A 17,675-nucleotide genomic window follows, 5' to 3' on the forward strand; every position below is an offset into this window, starting at 1 on the left:
CAAATGAAGCTCTTTTTAATGAAATCTGAGATCTTTCTGTCCCTCCATTGACAGCGACGCAACTACCACTTTCAAGCCCCAGAAAGGTAGTAAAGACATCATTAAAGAGATCCATGTGGTTTAGCCTCAGTTTTATTGAAAGTGGAAGTTACGTTGGCTGTCAATGGAGGGACAGAAAGCTCTCAGATTAACCTCAGAACTAACCCTTTAATACAGGGTTCCTCAAACTCGGTCCTGGAGGGCCACTGTCCTGCACAGTTTAGCTCCAACCCTGATCAAACACACCTAGCTGTGAGTTTCTAGTGATCCTGAAGACATTGATTAGCTTGCTCAGGTGTGTTTGATCAGTGTTGGAGCTAAACTCTGCAGGACAGTGGCCCTCCAGGACCGAGTTTGAGGAACCCTGCTTTAATATCTGCCTTTAGATGCTATAGAGACCATGCAGCGCCGGTTCTCTGTAATATTCTGCAATTATGGGTACATTAACTAAGTTAAATGGTTTAATCAGTTCAGTCTCGTGTGTATCATATGATGTATTTATATTGTTACTGACCAGCATAGTTTAGCAGTTTAATGATGATTTTTACTTGTAATTCAGGCATTATTTGAGTGTTTTGTTCTACTGTGCTGTATTCTATAGAGTCTCTGTCTCCCTCTTCTGGTTCTGTTTGGGATCTACACCCCTGTAATGGGCTAATGATGTGGGTTGAGATGATCAGTGGAGGCAGGTGTTTCAGGTTAATGAGAAGCCTTAAAAACCCTCAGATTGTGGCGTTCCTGGAGGAGAAGGAGGGGGTGAAGATGTTTGCTGGGTTTAGTCAGCTGGTGCTTTGTGTGGCTGTTGAAGGAATCAGTGTGTTTTTATTGAAAGAGTGGGATGATATTGCCCCCCCAAAAAAAAGCAAGGTTGGAAAAACAATGAGGGATACAAATGCTTCCATTTGCTTTTTGGGGCTTTATTTTGTTTAGTTTCAAAGAGTCAGTGAAGCAGGGTTACTTGTCTTTTTTATCTTTTTAAGCCTGGAAATAAAGTTTAGTTTGTCTTTCAACATGAAAAATGTGTACCCTTTAAAAATCTGTTTAATGCACTAACAAATGCTTGCCTTCTATATGAACCTGACCAGTTAAATAAACCGTGTTTGAACAGTCTTGTATTGTTTTAGTCTGTTATACAAATGAGTCTTATTTGCATTCGTCATTTTTTATTTTGCTTATTATTAGTTTGAATTTGAACTTTGGACATGTTTTTATGGTTTCGACTTTATTAGTGAATATTTATAATTATTTTTTGAAAGTCATTTGAATTAAGACAAAAAGCTGTAGAAAATGTCTGCAATTATTACCCAAGATAAAAGGTACAGACTCATTCTGTGATCTCATGAGAATACGTGTATGTATTTTTTACGTAAAGTGTAGTTCTATCACACGTACATTTACTTACGTTTTATACACACAGAAACGGAATTTGAAATGGAGAAGCGCGCACGCCTATCCTGGCAAGCCAGACCTACATCAAGATGTTAGGTCTGGCAACTCACCATTGGCACGGCACAATCCGAGGGACGGGATAAACAACCAATCAGAGCAACGAAGAAGGCTAGTTGGTATATTAAACTTTTGCCGTATCCACTCAGCAAAACTCCGAACACATCTTCCTTTTTTTAAAATTACTTAAGTGCCGTTCTTTGCTCTTTTCTCAAAGAAAAGCTTAACTCCAAGTCCTCCAGAGTCGCGGCCAAAGCCGATTCGAAAGACCGCTGTTTGCCAGGAGCAGCAGCCATTCTTTGTTTTCAAGTAGCAGGGAACCGTCGCAACTCTGTCGTCATTATGTTAAGCCCGCCCCGCCTACTCTATACACAATGTGATTGGCCTGACCTGAGTTTGGTTTATCCAGCTCAAAAGTCAACGGAGAGTTGCTAGACCACACTGGCTGCAAAATACATTTTGCTGCCACTAGAGTGCGTCTAGATTTCTAGGCTAGCGCATGCCTTCACCAAGGGGGTAATCTTTCAGAAAAAACTGAAGCTTCTGTCACGGTGTGACAAATAACAATCAGAAAAGAGATTAAAGCCCTTGTGAATGCAGTGTTATTCAGAGACCTCCAGTGGACACCCGCCTCTATTGCATCGCGAATCCGTTGCCATGGCAGCAAGGCTAATTGCCCGAGTGACAGCAGGTGTGGAGTAATTACAGAGAGTGTTGTGAGAGGGACACGTATTCAGATGGGGCTTTAAAAAGAGAGAGGAAGCAGACCGCTGGGTGGTTCTCCTCCCGTGAGGTACTGTGTTTGTCGGCGGGTTGTTTTGGACTTGAGGCTGGGCTATGAAGCGGGCGAAGATTGAAGCTGAGAAGTGTAAAGAAGAGAGTGAGGTATTTATCAACGAAAACCCAAGGAATATCGTCAGCAGTGGGGAAGACGCAAGGTGATGAGTATCGGATCCGTTGTTTATATGCACTAACACTGGAGTGGTGTTGAGAGTCTGAGAAGTGTGTGGCACGAGTGAATTAGTACACCGAGTGAATTGTTGATCTGTCTCCAACTTTTGCCCGCTCCTCGCTGAATGTGATGATCGCTGCACCCGTTTTCTGCTATCTCTGGAGAGAAGTTGAGTCCTTGTGAGAGACGAGAGTGATCTGGTGGAGAAAGACCGGTGGGTGAGTGCTGGCTCGAATGCACGGTGTGCGAGTGGAATGCAGTGCCTGAAGTGACGATTCACACGGTTTGTGTTATGGGGTGAAGTTCATCGTGTGAAGAAGTAATAGTAGTCTGCTGTGCACTCTCTCCTTACAGTCTTTCACTCGCCGTCTCCAAGGAAGGCTTTGATATATCCAGCGCCCAACTTACCAGTTTGAGACAGCCTGGCTCTGTTAATGCTGAATGTTTTCTATGCTGTTGAACTGTTAAACCCTGCTACATTGTTACAGTGTACAGCTGAAGTGGAGTGGCTCGCTTAAAGCATCCTCCCCGCCGGTGGTCTCCACACGCTCCTAACGAAAGCCGCTGCCCTGTTCAGAACGAGAAAAGGTATTGCAGCTGAATGTTTCATCTACTGTTGAATGGTTAAAGCCTGTTGCATTGTTACAGTGTACAGCTGAAGTGGAGTGACTCGCTTAAAGCATCCTTCCTGCCCGGTGGTCTCCACACGCTCCTATTGAAAGCCGTTGGCCTGTTCGGAACGAGAGAAGGTAATGCGGCTGAAGGTTTCATGTGCCGTGGAAAAGTTAAACCCGGTTATCCGGTTACAGCGCACAGCCGAAGTGGAATGTCTTGCTCAAAGTGTCCTCCCCGCCTGGTGGTCTCCACATGCCCCATTGAAGGCCTCTGTCCTGTTCAGAACGAGAGAAGGTATTTTAACTGAATGTTTTCATGTGCTGTTGAATAGTTATACCCGGTTACAGCGCACAGCCGAAGTGGAGCGCCTTGCTCAAAGTGTCCTCCCCGCCTGGTGGTCTCCACACGCCCTAATTGGAAGCCTCTGCCCTGTTCAGGAAGAGAGAAGGTACTTTAACGGACTGTTTCATATACTGTCAAACAGTTAAATCCTTGCTGTATCGTCACAGTGACCTACCTTCGGAGCAGCATCAGCGACTCGCTTTACCCCTCGCACCTGAATACCTACTTGGTTCCAGCCCGAATGGGGTCCGTATAACCACGACCTCCTTGCGAGCCCTGTAAAGAGTACTTACCCAGTGACCTACCTGGATGGTGTGCGTCCTCCTCTGATCCCTCTCCGACGAGCTGCAGGGGGTCCACGAACGTTCATTCCGCTCCGGTTCATGGGGCCCATCGGATCGCTTCTGGCGACGAGAAGGAAGATTTTAATTAGGACTTTTCAAATTACTGCTCTTAACTTAATAAAGAAAATTGTTATTCCTCTATTCTCTGGTCTGTCTGGTCCTTGGCACGTTCCTCGAGGTGGTACCCGGTTTCCAGGGGTGGGTGCAGTCTGGCTTGGCCCACCCCGACCTGTGACACTTCCCCGGGGGCCGCCATTGATTAGCAGACCATCACCTGCTGTTAGCATCCATTGACTCCCATTCATTTTGGCGTCACTTTGACAGCGAATAACTTTACATCTGAGGTGTTTAAAGACTCCATTTGTCCATTATTTATTTGTAAAGAAACACGAAAATGTATAAAAGGCTCCATTACCTTGTATCTTACGTTATGCAGAAGCAGTTTTTGTAAAAATAGGCTAACGATTGCGTCATAACCACGCGACTCTGTCACACAGTAGAGAAATTAGAGTATAGACAGGAGGAGAAGCTCGCGGGCAATCGGGGGGACGTGGAGGCAAAATGACAAAATAATTAATCTGAATCATTCAGTATTCAGCTAAGTATCTGAATACTTAGCAAAAGTTTCTCCTGCTCCAAGCTCATGGACACCTCCTACTCACACTCTCCGTCTCTTGCAAGTTTCGGAGGGGAATGATTCAGATTTCTCATGGCACAGCTACTAGAAGACAGACGGGTTGCTCACGTCACATCTACGTCGTCAAGCTCAGTTTGAGTCTGCGCAGTACGCTCAGCCATCAGGAAGTGAGTGCTTCTAATTGACTTCACTTTTCTCCGTTGAATCCAATGTGTCCATTTCTTTTACTGTCTATGGCCTTCATGCAGAGCGAAGCCGGATTAAAATTGTCATGGATTAATCATTTAAATTCTGATCTGTACCTCATACAAAACTCTTTTATACTGCCAGAGAGGACTGCGACTGCAACACATCGTCATGTGAACGACTTTTGGTACCGGTTTTGACATTTTCGCAATAAATCAATTATTGTGATTACACATGTCTGTTGTTTTTCTTCATAATTGTAGCCTATGTAGTTTTAAGAAATGGTTATGGGTAGGTTTAGGAGTAGGATTAGTGGCTCAAAATATCTTTTAATGCTATATTGTTAATAAAACGGCCATTTCCCTACACATCTCTGTCCATTACGTTTTATCCTTTTTATATTCTGTAGCTATAAAATGGGTATGTTTAGGTTTGGGAGTAGGGTTAAGGGATCTTACATTTATCTATAAAACGGTAAAAGGGAAATTATACAGATATGTATAATATGAAAGATTCGTAAATAGTTAACGTTTTGTAGCTGTAAAATCGTAATAATGTTAGGTTTAAATGTTGCAGATACGTCCATATCATACGTTTTAGCATCTATCCAAACGTACAAAAAGTACGTTTTCTATCTTTGAAAATTACGTATTAATACCTACGTATTAACAATGAGACCAGGCTGCATTCTACACTAACCAATCTAGTGGGGCATGTTGTCACAATGATGGAACCTGCCATTTCAAAGAAATTTTAATGGTAAAACGATTATGAAACGTCAAAGAAAAAAAGAAAGAAAAAACGTTTTTAAATTATTTTGTCCAGCCAATGTTATAAATGTATCCATTTATTTGACATAACTGTGATAACTGTCACTGTGTCACAACCACCAGCTGAGGGCACTCCATCATTCTGCTTTATCTCACCATGAACTACATTTCCCATAACCCATTGCCTGGATAATCATGTTCTGATTACTTCCACTTGTGTGTTATTATCTTGTTCACTTTTGTCTATTTAAGCCCTGTGTATTCACTCTTACTTTGTGAAATGTCTTGTTGCACTGCAGTTCTGAGCGTTATCCTAGTTTCCTGTGTCTTGGGTTTTTGAGTCTCTGCCTGTGTGTTTGACCTTTTTCCTGTAATATGTATTACGATTCTGGACTGTCCCAATAAATCTGCATTTAGATCTTCACCCCAAGTCTCTGAGCAGTTTGTAATCGTAACACCCTGAAATTGATCATGTATGAAAAGGTTCTTAATTCTGCTTTTTACATTACATCCCTGACTCTTGTCTGAATGTGTGTCAGTGATGTTTTGTTGGGCTTGATACTCAAACAAGAATGGAATTGTAAGATGCTTGTGTAAATTCTGTTCTGCCTGGTTCGTATGATGCATGAAGTACACCATGCACTATATATAAAATATCTCTTTTTATGAATTAAGGGTCAATAATATAAGGCCTTCAGCTTCAGTGTTTTGTACATTATATTTGTGCATATTTCTTTGGGAAGTGTTGTACTGTAAGGCTGCCTCGGCTCTTTGCTTTTATCCGAACCTTTTCAAGTGCATGTTTAACTAAAATACTCTTGTGTCAAACCATTCCTATAGCATTTCTGTGTGTGTGTGTGTGTGTGTGTGTGTGTGTGTGTGTGCACGCAGGATTGATGATGTCTCTACAGACTTCAGTTTTCATTACATAAATGAGTGCAGAAACAGGAACGGCTCATTATCAGAGATCAGAGGAAGTCAGATTTTCATTTCAGGTTCTGTCTTTTACTCATTCGGACGGTCACATGGCTCTTCCTCCGATTCTCCTTGGTGTTTTACTTTACACTGCAGGTAAGAAAGAAATTACATTCTACCTTCAAAACATGCTTTTGTGTTTGTCTGTATAAACTAGCCTGTTCTTCTGTTGTTTCTTTGTATACTTTGATTGATTTCACTTCTTAAAGACAGCAGGGTGAGCAAGTACTGCATGTAGATTTGATTATAAGTGTGTTTATAATATATTCTACTTTACAGCCACTGTTCAGTTTATATCCAGCTGTGTAAGACTTGAACGTTGCATAAAATAACCTCTAAACAGCTTAAAAAAAAAAAAAAAAAAAAAAAAAAAAAAACTTCCAGTAACCGTACAGTTGCAACACTCATTGTTGACGTTTGGGAAATGTGGATTGTTGACTTTTGGAATTTTTTAAAATGACAGTTTTATAATAAATCACTGGAATGTTCTTAACACAAATGTACCATTTAATTTGATGTCTATATCCCACTATTTCTAAAATCATCTTCCTCAGACCATGACTTAACACTTTCATATTGTCATATTATGTTACATTATATTGTATTAAACTTAAAAAGTCTCCCTTTCCATATTTCACCTGCTGTAAGTTCAACAACATCAAACACATTCATAAGTTAATGGAGGCAGGAGGTCAAACCAAATAAAAACCACTGAACACGCTGAACAAATAATTATTTGATGCATATAATTTTTATTTAATTTGAAACTTGTTTTAGCTATTTCGTACCACTATTATCATTAAAGCTAAGTGTTCTAAAGTAGAAGACTTGTTAACGTGTGTGTGTGTGTGTGTGTGTGTGTGTGTTTGTGTTTGTTTGTTTGTTTTCTACAGATACTTTGAGCATGAAGACATTAGATAATGTAACTGTGAGAGAAGGAGGATCTGTTACAATCCCGTGTCTGTATGACAGTCAGTATATGTAACGGTCACCAGCTGGAGTGCCCTTGAAAGCCACCAGAGGGCACTCCACACCAGACTATCTTGTTCACTCACAGACTACATCTCCCATCATTCTGTGCCGGACTCATCAGCACTCATTATCACATTCACCTGTAACTCATTATCTTGTTTAGTTCACCCCATATAGCCTGGTTCACTCCATTACTCACTGTGAAGTTTTGTATGTTGTTGCACTTCTGAGTGTTTTCCCTGGTTTTCTTGTCTCTTGGTTTTTTGGATTTCTTGCCTGTCCCGTGGTTTACTCTTGTGCCTCTGACCCCTGCCTGTTTTGTTTTGTTTGGACTGTCTTCCTGTGCTTGACCCTCTGCTTGTTGGATTACGATTCTGGATATATTTAATAAAAGCTGCATTTGGATCCTCTACCCTCGTGTCTCGGAGCAGTTCGTAACAGTATAAACCAAACTCTTAGAGGGTTTTATTGGACATTCTGCCATATCACAGCCCGTGCAAATGATACAGGGAAATGGACAAATAACTGATTATCCAGGCCACAATATTTTTACTGTAAAACTCAACAATGCAACATCTTCAAAAAATATTTATGACTTTTTTGTTTGTTTGTTTGCTGTCTGTGTTCAGCTCCTGATGTGTCTGTGATGAACAGCAGTGTATCTGGACATGAAGGTGATAATGTCAGTGTCCAGTGTTTCTACACTTCTGAATATCAGAATAAACTCAAACAGTGGTGCAGATATAAAGATGAGGGCTGTTACACTGAGAAGAGGACTGACACATCCCAGAATCCATCAGTCCAGATCAGTGATGATGGGAGAAGCTCCTTCACTGTGTTGATGACTGGACTGAGACTCAGTGATTCTGGATGGTACTTCTGCTCTGCTGGAGATCGAGAGGTTCCTGTTCAACTCACGGTTCAGAAGGACAATAATACATATAAAAATACATGTAAGTCATTTATTTCAGTAATCTTGTGGAAAAGTATTTAATTGACACAAGACATTATATCTGGACTATGTTATGTATATTTATACTATGGGGCTGTTGAATGCTTGAATCTGATAAATGATTTCATGTTTTTGCCACAAAATTACACTTTATGATGTTTTATTAAAGGGATACTTCAGGATTTAGCATTAAGCTTTATATTAGTAGAAAACCTGTAGTATTTTCGAATTACCGTGCTTTCTACCCTCATATCCCCCTGAGACGAGAGATTTAGGTATTTTTTGTCTGGAAAAAATCCTCAGATGATGCAAAAATCTTCATTTTGCGTCATCTGAGGATTTTTTGGCCAGAGGCTAAAGACTACAGCCAGTAGGAGGAGCTGTCCCGCATGTGTTCAACCCACCCATAGAGGGTGGGATCTCACTCACAGAATGTACACATAGTGTCAGCCATCTTTTTTTGGAAGCTAAGCTAGCAGGCTCTTGCTCTGTGGAGAAAGCTGAGTAGTAGGGGTTGCCATCCTCTTTTTCCCGGACATTTCCGGCTGTCGAGATTGTCCAAAATATCCAGGATTCGGCTTTTGCTTTCTGCAGTCGCCATTCATTGTTTACATGCACACCTTTTGTTTCAATCTAACTGAATTCATTCCGGTTGGTGAATCTGAATGTAATGTTTACATGAACGCTAAACAAGTGATCAGTTGATGTGCGTTTTAATGGTGCGTTCCAGGCAACCTGTAACCCGTGTTTTTCCAACCTTATACCCGTGAAAGTGTACTGGAACGGCAGTCAAACCCGTGACTTCCCACCCGTGAACTCGTACTAGATCGATGTACTCCCAGTTACGAGCTCTGACGTCACATAGCCCGCGAAACCATACAAAACAACAATGGCAGCCCCTACGGATGCAGTGTTTCTGCAGGCGGTACACGGTGAGAATACACTTTAGGACAATATAACGTTGCAGTCAAATTAATAATAATATAATAATAATAATAAATAAACAAGGAGTAAGCACCTTTGGCGACAGAAATTATTACAAATGCGCATAAGCCCCGTAAGGTCCTCCATGCTGGTTTGTTTACATCTAGCTACCACAATTCCTTGCGCTCAGGTAGTTTGGCGTGACTGGCCTGGAACGCTACAAAGTCGTGAGTCGTGGTTTGAAGTCGTGATTTACGTGCTCAAAAACCTGCCTGGAACGCAGCATAACATTGCTAAGAAAATTCCCGCTCCTCCGTGAGAGATACGAGACCGGTGCGTCTTTGACTGCAGCGCGTCCTGCTCATCGGTAATCACGCCACCGGCCTCTCATCGTTCTCCCACGGCTCTGGGTTCGGGCCGAACAGCACCCGGGCAGCACGCCAAATACGCATTAAACTTTACCCCCTCTAATTGTATGTAGCCTAAATGTGAACTCGTGAAATTATGTACGGAAAGTACATATTCTTTCTCCCGCTCTCCAGGAGTCTCTCTCTGGGTGGGAATTATACCGCGGCCACGCGGCCATGGCCGCCGTTGCCCTACACTTTGGCCTTCATGCCCCGTGAAAAAAAAATCATCGTACGGCCACAGTGGCCTGTGTGCCCTGGCCCTGTCCAAGTTCCACCCAACTAGTCTCTGAACTTCAATTAGTTTGTGGATTCGCGCAGGTGCAGTGTCATAATCACATCGATGATCTCACGCATCAAAACAGCAGTGCAAGAAGCATGTAACGTCAGCACCAACAGAAGAACGACACTCTGTTGTCGAAACTGGTGCATAGATATATACACTAGATTTCGCCTTGGCTACGGAATTCGTTCATGAACTGCCGTAGCCAAGGCGAAATCTATATGTCTATCTATGCACCAGTCTGCGCACACGTCACACAGCAGGAAGCGCGGGCGCCGTCAGATCACTTGGACGTCGCTGTTACAAGAGGTAAAAACGATATAAATACTGTTCGTTTTCTCACACAAACCGCTCGTTTCGTGTCTTAGGCCATCAATGTATACTTACGATGGGGAATTGTTTAATTTGGACGATGGGGAATTGTTTTAATTTGGACTCTGTGGATGGCTGCTCTTTGAGACCGTGACCATAGACCTGCATTATATGACTGACAGACAAGAACGGTTTGACCTAAAAACAGTGCTCGAATTGAGGGGGGGCTGGGGGAATCCGGGACCCCCCATAAGGTATTAGGGACCCCCCATAAGAAGTAAAAAATAGAATTAGGGGGGTCCCTCATATATTTTTATTTTAGTAAAAATAATAATGACAAATCTGATTAAATGCATGCAATGGATACAGAACATTTCGTGAATTGATTATTTACAATAATTTATTTTAAGTTAGTTTATAGCTAGTTGTCTCTTTAAAATGTAAACGCCCCGCCCCACATCTAAAGAGCGCTGTGCGTGCGCATGACATCGTTGACTGACAGGATTGTTTGTTTGGCGCCGCTCCGGTGAAGCTAATTTTAGCTTTTTAAAAAATGGAGAAAAATAAACCTCCACTCCCAGTCGGGAAGAGAAAGCTTCTTACTTACTTTTTTGAGGGGTAATTGTTTCTCTCTGTATACCTTTCTACTTTATATCTGTCCACTCCATGCCGGGGCTTTTGTATTCCTTGCATAAATTGGAAACACTTAGGCTTAAGTTACTAATTTTTCATTATTAATAGTCCTCCTGGTTCTACAGGAGTGCTAGAGATCTCGATGAAGATGGATAAGTAAGGGTTAATGCCCGACGTGGTGTCCATTGTCAGGTATTAATGCGCGTCGGACGGTTGCCTCCGCCGAAGTCCATAATGGACACCTCGCAGGGCATTAACCCGCTTATACCATGGTCACTTAACAAATAACACATTTTAGTGTTTAACACAATTAGTTTATATTTTAATTAGTTTTACAATCGAAATCTAAATGCTGTCATTGATAAACGGACCTTATCTGAGCCACAAAGTCTGATATTAAATATAGAGTAATTTCAGCCTTAATAAGCCTGTTAACAAGCCTGTTGTGTTTCTGCTCAAAGAGATGAGCAGAAACACAAGAACTACAACTGACTTCAGCCACAGATGCTGTTTGTGGAGTTGTTTAATCCTCCTCTGCTGAGATCTTGAGAGATTTAATGTCTTCTTTTCTCTTCAGTTGATTTCATCTAAGGCTGTGGCTGAAGTCAGTTGTAGTTCTTGTGTTTCAGCTCGTCTCTTTTTCTGTTCTCTTCTTTCCTTCAGTGATTCTGCTTGTTAACAGGCTTATTAAGGCTGAGATGACTCCATATTTAATATACACAGACTTTGTGGCTCAGATGAGGTCCAGTTCTGGTTTATTTCTTTACTCTTGGCTGACATGTGGCATTGCTATGGCCTGCTTGTGGCCCAGATCTGGCAAACAGGAGTGAGCCGCCCAAGTGCCATCATTCCACGCTGCATGTGGGTCAGATCCGCATTCCACAAGTGCCAGATGTGGGCCGGATCTGGGCCGAAACGTGTTTTCTACGTTTCTATGCAACACATTATATATAGTTATGTTCAGTTCTCCATTTCAGTTGTGGTAAAAGAGACTGAGTTTATATATATATATATATATACTAAGTACACTGTAAAAAAATTCTAACCTCCCTAACTCAAAATTTTCTAGTGACTGATAACATCTAAATTTTTCAATTAGCCCAAGTGAAAATCTGTAAATTATAAAATTAAATTTACAGAATTAGGTAATTTAAAAGAAGAATTATATATATATATATATATACAATTCTTTATCAAGCATTTTTAATAAATAGTATATGCATATTATGATCAAATATACTGTATATTTTGTATAAAGTGTATATTGCGAGACTAACCAACCCCCCGCCCAAAAAAACTTGGGGACCCCCCATAAGACTTGACTCAATTCGAGCTCTGCCTAAAAATATCAAAATCTATTTGCTAGTAGATAAGTGTGAGCATAAACTATGCAAGGTTCCAGAGGTAACTTAACGGCGTCGGCGCACTGAAGCGTTTTTTTTTTTTTTTTTTTTTATAGTTCAAAGTTATTATAAGATTTAATGTTATTACCTTGACAAACTATAACTTACATCATTAAAAAGATATAAGACTCACGTTTCAGTATTTGAACACTATTGTATTCTGAGAAATTTATATTGACAGTTATGTCTTAATTTGTGTCAGGAGTTATGAAATGCAAAAATGAGTCGATACCTTTAATATGAATTATGAGCGTCAGACGCTCCCATTCATAAAAAAACTCCTGTGCTGTCGTCATGAAAGCGATTCACAAAACAACGTCCCTCACGGCTTTTAGCTCAAAAGTGTGCAGATTTGGAGAAATATTGATATATTCTCAGTTTACATCAGATGCTTCTATTGACAGGAATAATATTATATTGAATTTATAGCCAAATGCGTCGATGTAATCATTATGAGCGCTGTATACTGATGTGCTGTGTTTTCAATTCATACCAGCAGCCTGAGGGCGCTCTACTGAACATTATAGTCCATATTTGAAACACATGAAGAAGAGCGTTCGACAATGCAAGAAATTATTAATTTATTGGCATTTGTGTTGTTTCTGAATGCTTTTATTGGCATTTGTGTTGTTTCTGAATGCTTTTATTAGCATTTATGTTGTTTCTATTGTTGTGTGAGGGTGTATAGCCTACCTTCTGGATGTAATGGCGCTCTCTCTCTCTCTCTCATTAAATTATTATTTTTTTTTAATAAAAAAAAGTCATAATCCATGTCTTATTCCAAATTAAGTTATGGTATCAATCTGAATGGGAAAACCATCGAATTGTACGATGGCCTTTGTGCCCTGTCATATGGCCTTGGTGCCCCTAAAAAAAAAAAAAAGGTGGAGGCCAAATGGCCTTGCCCCTAAAATTACATAATTCCCACCCGATGTTTTGAGGTGTGGTAACCGTATATAAGCAGAATAATTGACTCCAGCCCATTGAATTATTGAAATCCCGGGTGTGCATTCTTTTTTAATAATTCAGCGGCCCGTCTGCAATTATTCCTTACATAATTCACCTATTATAGATGTAATTTCATATTTATAAATATAATTATGTTGATATAATAAAACATAATTGCAATAAACTAGAATCAAACATTATTACATTACATTACCTTGGTGAAAACTCACATTTTTTTTTTTTTTTTTTTTGCAAGTTATGTTTTTGGTCTTTTTGTGTCTTTTATTTGATAGGACAGTAGAGATTTTGACAGGAAAGCGTGGGGTGGAGAGAGAGGGGAAGGGGATCGGCAAAGGACCTCGAGCTGGGAATCGAACTCGGGTCGCCGGAGGCGCAGTTGCGCTATGTCAGCACGTTAAAGGAGAACTCGGTAACTCTAGCGAACTCTACTCACTTCTTCGCTGATTTTCCCTTTTGTTGTCGCATGTTTTCCCCACGAGCTCCCCCTACAGCTGTGGGAGGGTTTATATTTCACAACACGGTCGTAAAAAACTCACTTGCGGCGGCCTCCTCCCCCTCTCTACCGCTGCTCATGTGCGTTTGTTTTGATCGGAGCAAGCCAACTGTATCGCGTGGAGCTATGTCTACCAAGGTGGGTAATCTGGTAATACATCATACATGCGTGTGTGTTTATGTCGAATTGCCGTAAAGCAATTTGTGTTTCGCGCTCGTTCTCGTTTCTCACGAGACTTCCAATTTCTATCTTGCCGGGACGGTAGTCCCCAAGTTGCAAGGTTGGTTTTCCGCCTGGGAACGCTGGGGGGAGCGGGGAAAGTCACCAATATCACCAGAACAGGTTGTTTAACCATCCAAATGATTTCTAGACAGTTTTATTACGTTAAAAAAGTTACCAAGTTCTCCTTTAACCATGGGGCTATTGGCGCCGACCAAAAAAAAAAAAAAAACTCACATTTTAGTCTCCATGAATAACACTTATCTTTTTTCATTTGTATAGCATTTTGCCTGCAAGTAGTTTTTATTTATTTATTTGCATGTGGTTTTATGATGTGATTCTTCCTGTTTTAAGATTTCCCCACTCAAGGACAAGACGTCTGTTCTGAGGTATGTGTTTAGGCCTTGAAATATCTACACATCAGACATACACATCTAAAACTGCAGCATGACTTTAGATTCATACCATCTGAATTATCTTTAAAGTTTTGTTTGCGCTCTAATCAGCATCTTGATATGCCACACCTGTGAGGTGGATGGATTATTTCAGAAAAGGAGAAGTGCTCACTAACACAGATTTAGACAGATTTGTGAACAATATTTGAGAAAAATAGGCCTTTTGTATACAGTACATAGAAAAATTCTTAGATCTTTGAGTTCAGCTCATGAAAAATGGGGGCAAAAACAAAAGTGTTGCGTTTATAATTTTGTTCAGTGTAATTAACAATAAGAGATATATATACAGCAGTCTTGCCTCTGTTCGTTTACAGTTTATCAGCATCCCTCCACCACCCCTTTAGTTAGCCAAATGTGCATAAAGCTTTACTCCATCTAATTACATATAAGTGTGAACTTGTGAACAACAACAGTGAGAATAACACAGGAACAGAAGAGAACTAACTATCACAAGACAATTTTTTAAAAAGTTTTTTAGGCTTGTATGGAGAATTACAGTTCCATGAAGCTGGAACTCCTCGCCCTTAAATGGGCGATGGCGGAAAAGTTTAGGGATTATCTCCTGGGCCATCAGTGTACTGTCTACCGATAACAACCCACTGAGCTACCTGAATTCAGCCAAGCTGGGTGCAACTGAGCAGCATTGGGTGTCTCAGTTGGCAATTTTTGATTTTGAAATCAAGTATCACCCTGGTCGGGTTAAAGGTAATGCCGACTCATTGTCAAGGCAGTATTCCTCTTGCATTCCGACACAGTCCTTTGGTACACCATTGCCCAAGACACTCTGCCCAGTTGACATCCGCCAGGAGGTTGAAGGTGAGTTAGTAGGTGCAGAGCAGCATGCTATTGTCGCTTTCCCATCTCGTTCTAAGGAAGAGCTCCAGCAGATGCAGTTAGATGATCCAACATTGAGAGGATTTCTTGCATTTTTTTTCCAGAAATAAGTACCCATCTAAGGTGGAGCGACAGTTAATGTCTAAGTCTGGGCTTGAGCTCTTGCGGCAATGGGGTCGATTGTTTGTTATGGAGGGATTGCTGTACCGCCACCTCCAACTTCCTGATGGTGGGGAGGAGGTAGATCAATTGGCATTACCAGAGATTTTATGGAATGAGGTATTTACGCAGTTACAGAATGGGCATGGCCTATTGGCCAAGTATGAGTGCCTATGTTCATGAGCATTGTCAGAACTGCCGACTACGCCACTTGTGACCGTATGACTCGATTAACTTACAACTTTCAACTACAGGAAAAGGACGAGCAGAGACAAAACCACAGACTACAATTTTATTTATCAGTTAGTTACTAAAAACACCTTGAGCTCAACATCAATGATTAAAAAAACACACACAAAAAAACACACTTTAATCAATGTCAATGAATCAGCCTATTTGGCTTCATTTTAGTCGGTTCACATAGACCGGCCACCCATACACTGGCCAAAAAAATAAATAATAAAATAATAATAATAAAAAAAAAATATATATATATTTTATATATATATATATATATATATATATATATATATATATATATATATATATATATATATATATATAAAATTCTACACATGAGGAAACTAACTCTCACCTGTGTCTATATAGCTACGTGATTACCTGACGTAGGCTACCCACCCACTTTATGCAATCTGTGCGCTATTTTTAAAGGGGCCACGCAGACTATTGTTAAAGGGGCAATCCCACTACAATCGCTTTACATAAACATCTAACAGATTCACAGATATAAACACATTAAGTTAAAGGGACTGTGTGTAGGAATTTCTCCCATCTAGTGGTGAAATTGTATTTTGCATTCAAACGAATAATGCTCTCCAGCGCCTCACTTTTTTAAATGCGCGTTGCATCTACAGTAGCCGTTATGTACCAAAAAGCTATGACGGGATGTCTTATAATAGCACTTCGAGTTTTTCTTCGGGTGAACAGGTTTGTTATTTAAAACAATTAGCAGCATTAGCTATCCCGACATTAACCCTTGTTTTTGTAATCTCCGGTCACGTTTCCTTTTACGGTCTATTTTGGACTTTTTCGACGACGAGGACTCATCCTGTGACTCAGCATATGTATGAATGAACGGTGTATAAATAACCGTGCAGTGCAGCCTTTTAAACTTGCCGCGGCAGTGACAAGCGCCTCTCACTGCTCTGCTCCTCCGCTTCTGCTGGCTTCAGTCACGTGACGCTGGCTCTGAACGAAAACGCGTTGTGGAAACGCATTGGCCTAGTACTTTTTGTCCCTCTCTGCTATTATAGTTTTTCAAGATGGCGGAACTACATTGAAGCCTCCGTGGACCTAACGTTACCCGTCCCATGTGTATAAAGATAATAAATTCTTCGTGTACGAGGATTAGTCTGATCATTGGCATAGGTATTTGTACACCATTGAGGGCATATTTATTAATAAAAATATTGATTTTAGATAATAAAATACCTAAAAAGCTACACATAGTCCCTTTAACTTTACGTTTGCTTGATCCCCCTCCCTGCCCCATTTTTTCAAAAGGACCCATATGAACAGCGTTATACGGACCGTAAATTACAGTTTTTTACAATCACTTTGCTACTATTTTCAGAACCTTGATGTCATTTGTCAAGACACAAAACTCAAAACGGTTATCACTTGTAACACAGGCTGTCTAATGTTCAAAACATTGCATTGTGCATTCACATCTTTAAAGAAATCTTGCACTGGCACAATCATTGGTTCAAAAAACAAATTTACTGTGAAATACCATTGAAACATAACTATAGATCACCCACACACAAGCAACCGATAGTTTCACTGTGTCATTGTTCGTACAATCATTAAATATTGTAGAACAAAATAGGTGATACAGGTTTCATTATGGTACAACATGTACAGTAAATACATCTCTGTAAAAGTACTGCAGTAGTAGAGAGAATACTACAGACACAGTGGAATCATTGAACAAAGTTTGTAATATATTGATGCAAAACACTACAGTACAATCACAACATAGGTTTATTTGAATCAAAGCAAAAATAATTAGCTATGAAATAGAATAGAAAAGACAGGACTGTAAAACATCTAATGCAGTGTTCCTCAACTTGCTTGCTTGTACTGTAGGAAACAAAACAGGAGTGATTATCTATACAGTGCAGTGCTGTCAATACTGTAAATAGTCGGAAAAGGTGGTACAGTATTTGGGACCATAGACACAGTGTCTGATGAAGCATTATGATAAAATATTAGGCTACATCCATGGATATTGTAGTCTAATTGGTTCATGCTCCACGCTAATTGGTGACAATGAATCTCGGTATCTTGAAACTTTCATGATTTAAACATGGAAGATTGTTTGTCTGTTTCCA

General features: G+C 40.4%; 1 protein-coding gene and 1 pseudogene across 2 annotated transcripts in view; both read left to right on the forward strand.

Moving 5' to 3' along the window:
* LOC311292290 (polymeric immunoglobulin receptor-like) overlaps positions 1 to 17,675 on the forward strand; it is a 91,735-nt gene that overhangs the window by 11,432 nt on the left and 62,628 nt on the right. The window lies entirely within an intron of this gene.
* On the forward strand, positions 7,778 to 9,056 carry LOC311291415 (CMRF35-like molecule 1; annotated as a pseudogene). The gene is made up of 2 exons: positions 7,778 to 8,248; positions 8,961 to 9,056. The product of its transcript is annotated as a CMRF35-like molecule 1 (transcript).

The sequence above is a fragment of the Rutilus rutilus genome (assembly GCF_951802725.1).
Source record: "Rutilus rutilus genome assembly, chromosome: 6".
Classification (NCBI taxonomy): domain Eukaryota; kingdom Metazoa; phylum Chordata; class Actinopteri; order Cypriniformes; family Leuciscidae; genus Rutilus; species Rutilus rutilus.